The following is a 9,688-nucleotide window of genomic DNA, read 5'->3' as shown; positions in this document are numbered from 1 at the left end:
CGAGAGATATTGACCTTCAAGCTTGCCTGGGCAGAGATGTAATGTGCTGCTATTATCATTATTATATTTGTTAAGCACTTGTTATGTGTCAAGCACTGTCCTAAGTACTGGGCTAGATACAAGTTAATCAAGAAGAAGTTCGGCCTTGTGGAGAGAGGAGAGAGAACGGGCCAAGGACTCAGAAGGACCCGGGTTTTAATCTCATCTCTGCCACCTGTCCCCTGCGTGACCTTGGGCAAGTCGGTTCACTTCTCTGTGCCTCAGTTACCTCATCTGTAAAATGGGGATTAAGACCGGGAGCACCATGTGAGACGCTGTGTCCCGCTTGATTAACTCGTACCGACCCCAGCGCTTTGAATAGTGTCTGGCACAGAGTAAGCACTTATCAAATACCATTAAAAATAAAAGGCAAGAAACCCCAAACTCTTTACCACCGGCTTTAAAACACTCCATCGGCGCTCTCCCTCCTATTTTACACTGCTGATCTCCTACTATAACTTACTTCACACATTTCACTCCTCTACCCTACTGTAACCCACCTCTCATTCTACCTCAATCTCATCTTTCTCACCACTGACCCCTTGCCCACATCCTCCCTCTGGCCTGGAGGTCTCCCCTCCCCACCCCGCCTTCATACCCGACAGACCACTCTTCCCCCACTTCAAAGCCTTATTAAAATCACATCTTCTCCAAGGGGTCTTCCTGGAGTAGGCCTCCCTTCTTCTTTAATGTCTGTTTCTCCCTTTAGTTTGTAAGATCCTTGTGGGCAGGGATCACGTTTACTTACTCCAACATATTACACTCTCCCAAGTGCTTAGTAGAGTCCTCTGCATACAGTAAGTTCTCAATAAATATCTGCGATTGATTGTAAAATGGAAATTCATTACCAATTCCCCATTCTACTTAGATTGTGAGCCCCATGTCCTACCTGATTATCTTATATCTACTCCAGCGCTTAGTACAGTTCTCAGCACATAGCATTTAACAAATACTATGGTTATTCTAATGCAAACTAGATCCAAGATCATGACCTATCTGAGGCCGCATTTCCAAGACCTAGGAGGTTGGATCATAGTACTAACAGTGCTTCAACATTTAAAACAGTGCCTCAGTGCTTAGAACAGTGCCCGGCACATAGTAAGCACTTAACAGATACCATAATTATTATTGGAAAGGCCCCAACTGATGAAGGGGGGAAGAGTAAGCATTAGATCCAGCCTGGGTTTCCCAAACCCAGAGAAGCAGCCAAAGAAGCAGTGTGGTCTAGTGGATAAAGCACAGGCCTGGGAGTCAGAAGGACCTGGGTTCTAATCCCGGTGTCACCACTTACCTGCTGTGTGACCATGGGCAAGTCGCTTCACTTCTCTGTGCCTCAGTTACCTCATTTGGAAGGGACTAAGACTGTGAGCCCTATGTGGAACAGGGACTGTGTCCAATCTGATTAGCTTTTATCTTCCCCCTCTAGAAAGTAAACTCAAGGACGGTGAATGTGTCTATTATATTGTTATAGCACACTTTTCCAAGTGCCTAGTACAGTGCTCTGCACATAGTAAGTGCTCGATAAATACGACTGACTGACTACCCCCGTGCTTAAAATAGTGGCTGGCACATAATGAATGCTTAACAAATACCCTTAAAAAAAAGAAGGAAGACCTAAGAAGAGACCTGTCATTCAAGGGTGAAGACCCAATTTGCCTGGCAGAGACCCGTTTTTATCTTTTATCAAATAAGGACAAGCAGCAAAGCTAATGCCAGCCTTCAACCCAGCAGCCTCCTTATTTATTCATTCAATAGTATTTATTGAGCGCTTACTATGTGCAGAGCACCGTACTAAGCGCTTGGAATGTACAAATCGGTAACAGATAGAGACAGTCCCTGCCCTTTGACGGGCTTACAGTCTAATCAATAACCACCTGCCTCTTGGGCACAAAGATAAATTAACTTGGATATTCAATTTATTTATTCTGATTCCACTCCTTGTAAATATTAAACTTGTCTCTCCTGTAAGCGTGGACGTTTCTTGTGAACAGGAAATATCTGATGCTAATAATAAAAACTGGCATTTATTCGGTCCTCTCTGTGTCATGTGCCGTAGTTGATTCAGATTATCAACACTAATAATAATGATATTTGTTAAGCACCTACTGGGTCAAGCACCGTTCTAAGCGCTGGAGTAGATGAAAGTTAATCAGGTTGGAAGCAGTCCCTGTTCCACAGGGGGCTCACAATCCAAGTGAGAGGAAGAATAACTATTGGACCCCATTTTACAGATGAGGAAACTGAGGCACAGAGAAGTGAAGTGACACAGCACACAAGGGGTGAAGCTGAGATTAGAACCCAGGTTCCCCGACTCAAGGGCCCGTATTCTTTCCACTAGACCACACTGCTTCTCTAATCAGATCGGAAAAAGTCCCTGTCCCACACGGGATACAGCAAGTGTGAGAATCCAACGAATTACAAGCTGCTGTGGCTCCCTCAGTGACTGGGCAATCTTCTTTGAGCATGTATTCCACCAGTGATAAGCGTTCTTTTTCAAACCACCCATGAACTGCTTCATTCAATCCTCCTCGGATTGGCTCAAACCTGGTATCACTAAGTAATGATAATCAAAATTGCGGTATTTGTTAAGCACTTACTGTGTACTAGGCACTGTACTAACTGCTGGGGTGGATACAAGCAAATCGGGTTGGACACAGTCCCCGACCCCCCAGGGGCTCTCAGTCTCAATCCCCATTTTACAGATGAGGTAACTGAGGCCCAGAGCAGTGAAGGGATTAATCAACCTAATATGGTGAATCTGAAACGGTAGAAATTCATAGCTGGCGTAAGTGTTGTTGTACATAAATGGGATGACTTCCAATCCTGGAAGGTTTGGTCATTTTTAAATGCATCATAACTGTTTTCTTTTTTCCCTGAGACTTTCCTTACCTCTCCTCTATGAAGAACTCAGCATTTCCTTGAGCGAGCTCGCTTTATGCAGCCCTCACCTCAAAACCGAGGTTAGGAGATTAAATTTGGAAGTTGATGTGGAAGATTGATAGCAGAAATTAAACAAGGTTTCCCGAACACTGCAATATGTACCAGCAGGAGGCAGTGATTAACGGTTCCTTTACTATTGTATCCTTTGAAATTGCAGAAAAAGAGAAATAAATAACAAGAAACACCTGCCGCGTGCATTATCGTATCTGATTCATAAACATTAAAGTTGAATTAACCGTCCCCATTTTAAATTATTTAAACCTGATTTTTACCTGGGTTAAAATGAAACCTTAGTTAAATATTTTCTAACCCCCTGACTCCCTGCCCCACAAATACTTTGTCTATTTGTGCATCACCCCAGACAGTCTGGCTTTGCGGTAGAGTTCTATATTTACTTGAATAATTTCCCCTTTTATTGCATATTTTTTGCATCCCCCAAACAGGGGAGGGGTTATTGTGGGGGGAAATAACTCTAGGAATAAGGGCAGCAGGAGAAAAAGGAGAAAAAAGGGGGGGGAGTAAAAAGAGGTAGAAGGAAGAGAAAGTTGAGGCCATTTGAGACAGCAACTCTCACTTCCCCTTCTAGACTATAAACTCACTGTGGGCAGGGGACGTGGCTACCAACTCTGTTGTATTCTATCCCTCTCCCAAGTGCTTAGTACAGTGCTCTGCACACAGTAAGTGCTCAAGAAGTACCACTGATTGCTGATTACTTCTATTGCACTGTCCCACAGGCACTTTAAGTCCTAAGAAAATTACAAAAGGTAACCTTCTCTCGTCTCTGTGCCCTAGAGTTCACACAACTCCACGCGACTTTCTGCCTCATTCACTCATTTTGACCCTACTCTTCTTCCATGCCTGGTGTGCACTAAAAACGGTGCTCACAAAAATAATCTATTTACTTTTCAAAAATCCAGTGCGTGGGGGCGAACTGTGCAGTGGAAGCAATTACCTGACTAAATAGGGTATTCCTTCTTCTTCCCCTCATTGAACAAACTCCTTCCTCGGAAGCACTAGGCCAGGCCGCTTCTCAGTGTGCAGTGGAAGACGTATACTTATATTCTTTTGAAACCCACCGACCGGCTACTGGTTTTTACAGGAAAATGATGTTCCTGGGGACCTGAGGAGGCTCTCAGCTTTAATGATCTTAGTTGAGACCAGTCAAGCTAGCTAGAATAAGCTCTGAGAAGCAGAGAGCCCTAGTGGAACGAACATGGACACTTATGTCCATATCTCTAAATTATTTCTTTATATTAGTATCTGTCTTCCTCTATAGACTGCAGATGTACTGTGGTCAGGGAACCTGTTTACCAACTCTGTTGCACTGTACTCTCCCAAGCACTTGGATCAGTGCTGTGCACATAGTAAGTGCTCGATAAATACCACTGATTAAAAATAGTAGTGATAACAATAGTTATATTTAGTAAGCACCTACTTTGTGCCAACTACTGTGTGAAGCTCTGGGATAGATACAAGATAATTAGAACCCACACAGTCTCTATACCATGCAGGGTTTGCAGTCATAAAGTCTGGGGAATGGACAACTTATACCCCTTTTATAAGAGAGGAAACTGAGGCAAAGAAAGATTAAATAACTTTCCCATATACCAGGCAAGTGGCGGAGCAGGGATTAGAATTCCGGGTTCCACTGACTTAATAGATCAATCGATCAGTGGTATTTATTGAGCAGTTACTGTGCGAGAAGCTGCATGGCCTTGTGGATAGACCATGGGTCTGGGAGTCAGAAGTATTGGGTTCTAATTCTGACTCTGCCACTTGTCTGCTGTGAGACCTTGGGCCAGTCACTTCATTTCTCTGTAACTCAGTTACCCTGTTTATAAAATGTGGATGAAGACTGTGAACCCACTGTTGGACAGGGACTGCGTCCAACCCAATTTGCTTGTAGCCATCCCAAAGCTTAGTACATTTCTGGGCACATAGTAAGTGCTTAAGAAACACCACAGTTATTATTGTTACAAAGCACTTGGGCAAATACAATAGAATTGGTAGGCACCATCCCTGCCCACAAGGAATTTACATTCTCCAGAGAGGAGTAAGCGTGTCCCAATCCGACGCTTTCCACTAGGCCCAGTTGTCTCCTTGGGTGATTGGTTGATGGACATATGTTTCCTAAGGAAAAGAATGCTGGGCCTTGGGGGAAGACTGAAGAAGGAAACTGTAAAGTGGGACAGAATGGCAGGAAGAAGGGCCAGCTGAGCGTGTGATGTCAGCGGGAGCTATTTATCTGCCAGTACTGCAACAGGCATCTGCCAGCAGAGAATCAGACCCGTCTAGCAGTACAGAATAAAAGCCACGCAACGTGCCAAAGTTCATGAATTTCACAGCGTTCACCTTTGGCATGGCTAATATCTGGGCACATTATAAAATTATTATGCAATGACATGAGCAGAGATAAGATTTTACCGTCACGGATCTGTTTTATCGCCCGATAGATCGTTGTGCCGTGCCACGCCACAAGGAGACCCTTGGCAGGCGATGAGCCCTATGATTGGCAGGTTTGTGCCCATTTGGGCGGGCAGAATTTCCAGTAGAAAGATGTTTCACAGTCCCTCCAGCTCCTTTTTCTTTTCCCCTCCTGCTCTCCTTCCTTGGATCGAGGAGGAAAGATGAATATCCAACCGAAGGAACCAGGTCGGCGGCAGACAGGCATTAGACAGTCCTCCGACTTGACAGGGATGAGTTCTTGACCAACCTTCGTGGGAAACATATTCCCAAGCCCTGCTGAGAAGCTTGGGGAGAACAAGCCACCAGATCCAAGTCGAGGAATGATATACCTGCTACAAAGATTCCCCCTTCAGTACCAAAGTGAATGAAATTCCCAAGCGGGCAGGATGTTCGTGGCCACAGAATCCCTAACACGGGGATCAAAATTTCAACTGAGCAATAGCTGTTGATTGCTCTTCAGAAGTGGCCGCTCGTGCTTAGAAGAAATTTTCCGCCCTTCTTCAACCATGCCCGTGCATAGACCTGACCTAGATGCTTTCTCTAGTTTACCCACAATACCAGGAGATTCGCTCCCTGCTCACACGATAAGTGAAATGACTTCCTTTTCTTGATCATGAAACCCGGTCCTCTGTCTCCCCCAGGCCTCCAATGGTTGTCAGTCCACATCCACATCAAGCAACAACTCTTGCCCATCGTCTCTAAGGAACTCAGTCAGCTCTCTCCCCGCTAATAACTGTGGTATTTGTTAAGCGTTTACTGAGAACTGTACTAAACCACTGGGACTAAGATAATCTTATCCTCTCTGCATCTCAGTCCACACATTTCTCTCTTTTATTGCTAACCGTCCCTTACTCTGGTCTCTTTCGCCTTCAACCTCTTGCTTACACCTTTCCTTCTACCAAGAACTCCCTCCCTCTTCATATCTAGCAAACAATTACTTTTTCCCAACTTCAAAATCATTCTAAAATCATATCTCCTCCAGGAAGACTTCCCCGCCTAATCCCTCTTCTCCCCATCCTATTTCCTCCCCTTCAGCATCACCCATGCACTGGGTCCTTGACCCCCTAAGCATTTAGATATTCCCTCCCCTTCACCGTAGCACTTAAGTACAGATCTTTAAACTTTGTCGCTTTCCCTACCTGAAATGTGTCGGCTTTTGCCACTAGATTGTAAATTCCAGGGATTACAGGAAGGGCAGGGATGGTGTCTACTAACTCTCCAAGAGTTTATTACAGGGCTCTGCACGGACTAAGTGCTCAAAGATTGAGAATGTGAGGCCCACATGGGACAGGGACTGGGTTCAACCCGATTTACTTGTATTAACCCCAGCGCTTAGTAGAGTACTTGGCACATAGTAAGCACTTAATAAATACCACAAACCCCCAACCTGCTTCAGAGTCATTGAGTTCCCTTGTCAGCTCCCTGTAAAAATGGATGCCCTATAATAATAATGGTATTTGTAGAGCGCTTACTATGTGTCAAGCACTGAATTAAGTGATTTGAGCTTCAGAACTCAGTAGGAGAAACTATGTCGGAGGAAGGCTGGGTGCTGCCAGCCTGATGTCCACGTAAATACTGTACATCAAGGCATCTGGAGTTTGATCCGTTGACAAGCAGCTTGGCCCAGTGGATAGAACAGGGGCTTGAGAGTCAGAAGGACCTGGGTTCCAATCCCGGCTCTACCACTTGTCTGCTTTGGGCAAGTCACTTCACTTCTCTGGGCCTCAGTTACCTCATCTGTAAAATGGAATTAAGACCATGAGCCCCATGTGGGACAGGGACTGTGTCCAACCCAGTTTGCTTGTATCCGTCCCAGTGCTTAGTACAGGGCTTGGCGCTTCGTAAGTGCTTAAGAGATAATAATAATGTTGGTATTTGTTAAGCGCTTACTATGTGCAGAGTACTGTTCCAAGCGCTGGGGTAGATACAGGGTAATCGGGTTGTCCCATATGAGGCTCACAGTCTTAATCCTCATTTTACAGATAAGATAACTGAGTCACAGAGAAGTTAAGTGACTTACCCACGGTCACACAGCGGACAAGTGGCAGAGCCGGGATTCGAACCCATGACCTCTGACTCCCAAGCCCGGGCTCTTTCCACTAAGCTATGCTGCTTCTCTAGATGCCACAGTGTTATAGGGAAGAGACCAGAGGAGAACTGAATTAATGATCTCTTGAATCTGGCCCCAATCACTCAATATCCAGTCTGTTATTTTCAGCCACCAGTCAGTCAGTCGACTGTATTTATTGAGTACTTACCATGTGCAAGAGCACTTTATTAAGTGCCTGGGAAAGTACCATACAATAACAGACACATTCCTTGCCCACAATGAGCCTACCAAGGTTGACCTGATCACTTCAAATATTCATCTGCTCTTACCAGTCAAAAATGAAAGTCCCACCCCCTCCTCCACTCTCACTAGAATGAAGATTCCTTTCCCCTAAACTCTTCCCCGTCAAAAATAAATAAATCCCTGGATCAATATTCTCTGTGACACAGTGGCATTCAATTTCTCCTTGGCGTTTTTCAGGCTATCCCCAGCTTACTCTTCTCCTCACAGACAGACCAGCCGAGCTTCTTGCTCAATCCATGGCTTCTGCCCAAGGTCACCCAGGTCAACAGTAACGGAAACAGGATTAGATCCGAAAGCATCACATCACCAGTTTGTTACTTCGCTCACCAAGTTACAAGGGGGTGAAAAAACTCGCCAGCCCTCGGTGACCCGACTTCAGAACCCAGCTCGCCAACTGCCGTGCTCAGGATTCTCTCAGAGAGAACACGAGACTAGGTCCCGGCTCTGCCACCTGCCTGCTGTGTGACCTTGGGCAAGTCACCTCACTTCTCTGAGCTTCAGTTACCTCATCTGTAAAATGGAGATTACGACTGTGAGCCCCATGCGGGATATGGATTGCGTCCCACCTGATTAGCTTGTATCTACCCCAGAGTTCAGAATATTCATTCATTCATTCAATAGTATTTATTGAGCGCTTACTATGTGGAGAACACTGTACTAAGCACTTGGAACGTACAATTCGGCAACAGATGGAGACAATCTCTGCCCAGTGACGGGCTCACAGTCTAATCGGGGGAGTCAGATGGACAAAAACAAGACAACGTAATCACAATAAACAGAATCAAGGGACTGTACATCTCATTAACAAAATAAATAGGGGAATAAAAATATATACCAATGAGCGCAGTGCTGAGAAGAGGGGAAGGGAGGGGGGAGGAGCAGAGGGAAAGGGGGCTTAGCTGAGGGGAGGGGAGGGGAAAGGGGGAAGGAGGAGGGAGTTGAGGGTGGAGGGGGAGCAGAGAGGGAGCAGAGGGAGCAGAGGGAAAAGGGGAAGCTCAGTCTGGAAAGGCCTCTTGAAGGAGGTGAGCTCTCAGTAGGGCCTTGAAGAGGGAAAGAGAGTTAGTTTGGCAGAGGTGAGGAGGGAGGGCGTTCCAGGACCGCGGGAGGACGTGGCCCGGGGGTCGCCGGCGGGATAGGCGTGAACGGAGGACGGTGAGGAGGTGGGCGGCGGAGGAGCGGAGCGTGCGGGGTGGGCGGTAGAAAGAGAGGAGGGTGGAGAGGTAGGAGGGGGCGAGGTGATGGAGAGCCTCGAAGCCCAGAGTGAGAAGTTTTTGTTTCTTGTGGAGGTTGATAGGCAACCACTGGAGGTTTTTAAGGAGGGGAGTGACATGCCCAGAGAGTTTCTGCAGCAAGATGATCCGGGCAGCGGAGTGAAGAACAGACTGGAGCGGGGAGAGACAGGAGGAAGGGAGATCCGAGAGGAGGCTGACACAATTATCCAGCAGGGATATCATGAGAGCCCGTACCAGTACGATAGCCGTTTGGATGGAGAGGAAAGGGCAGATCTTGGCGATATTGTAAAGGTGAAACCGGCAGGCATTGGTGATGAATTGGATGTGTGGGGTGAATGAGAGAACAGTGCCTGCCACTTAGTAAGCGCTGAATAGATACCATAAAAATATTTGCACTTTGAATGATTTAGTTGGTGCAGATGACTCAGGTCTCCCTCTTAGCATTTGATCTTAATGAATACAAACATCTTGGCGATCAACTCGTACTTCTATCTACACCTAGCATAGATCAGTCGATCAGTGGTATTTATTGAGCTGTTACTGTAAACAGAGCACTGTACTAAGTGTTCCCTTGGGAGCATACAATACAACGGAGTTGATATTCATGCTATTAGTGAACGCACAATGAAGGCACATTATTGAAGCCTTACTAAAGGCA

The sequence above is a fragment of the Ornithorhynchus anatinus genome, chromosome 18, assembly GCF_004115215.2.
Source record: "Ornithorhynchus anatinus isolate Pmale09 chromosome 18, mOrnAna1.pri.v4, whole genome shotgun sequence".
Classification (NCBI taxonomy): domain Eukaryota; kingdom Metazoa; phylum Chordata; class Mammalia; order Monotremata; family Ornithorhynchidae; genus Ornithorhynchus; species Ornithorhynchus anatinus.
Note: the sequence above shows the minus strand (reverse complement) of the source record.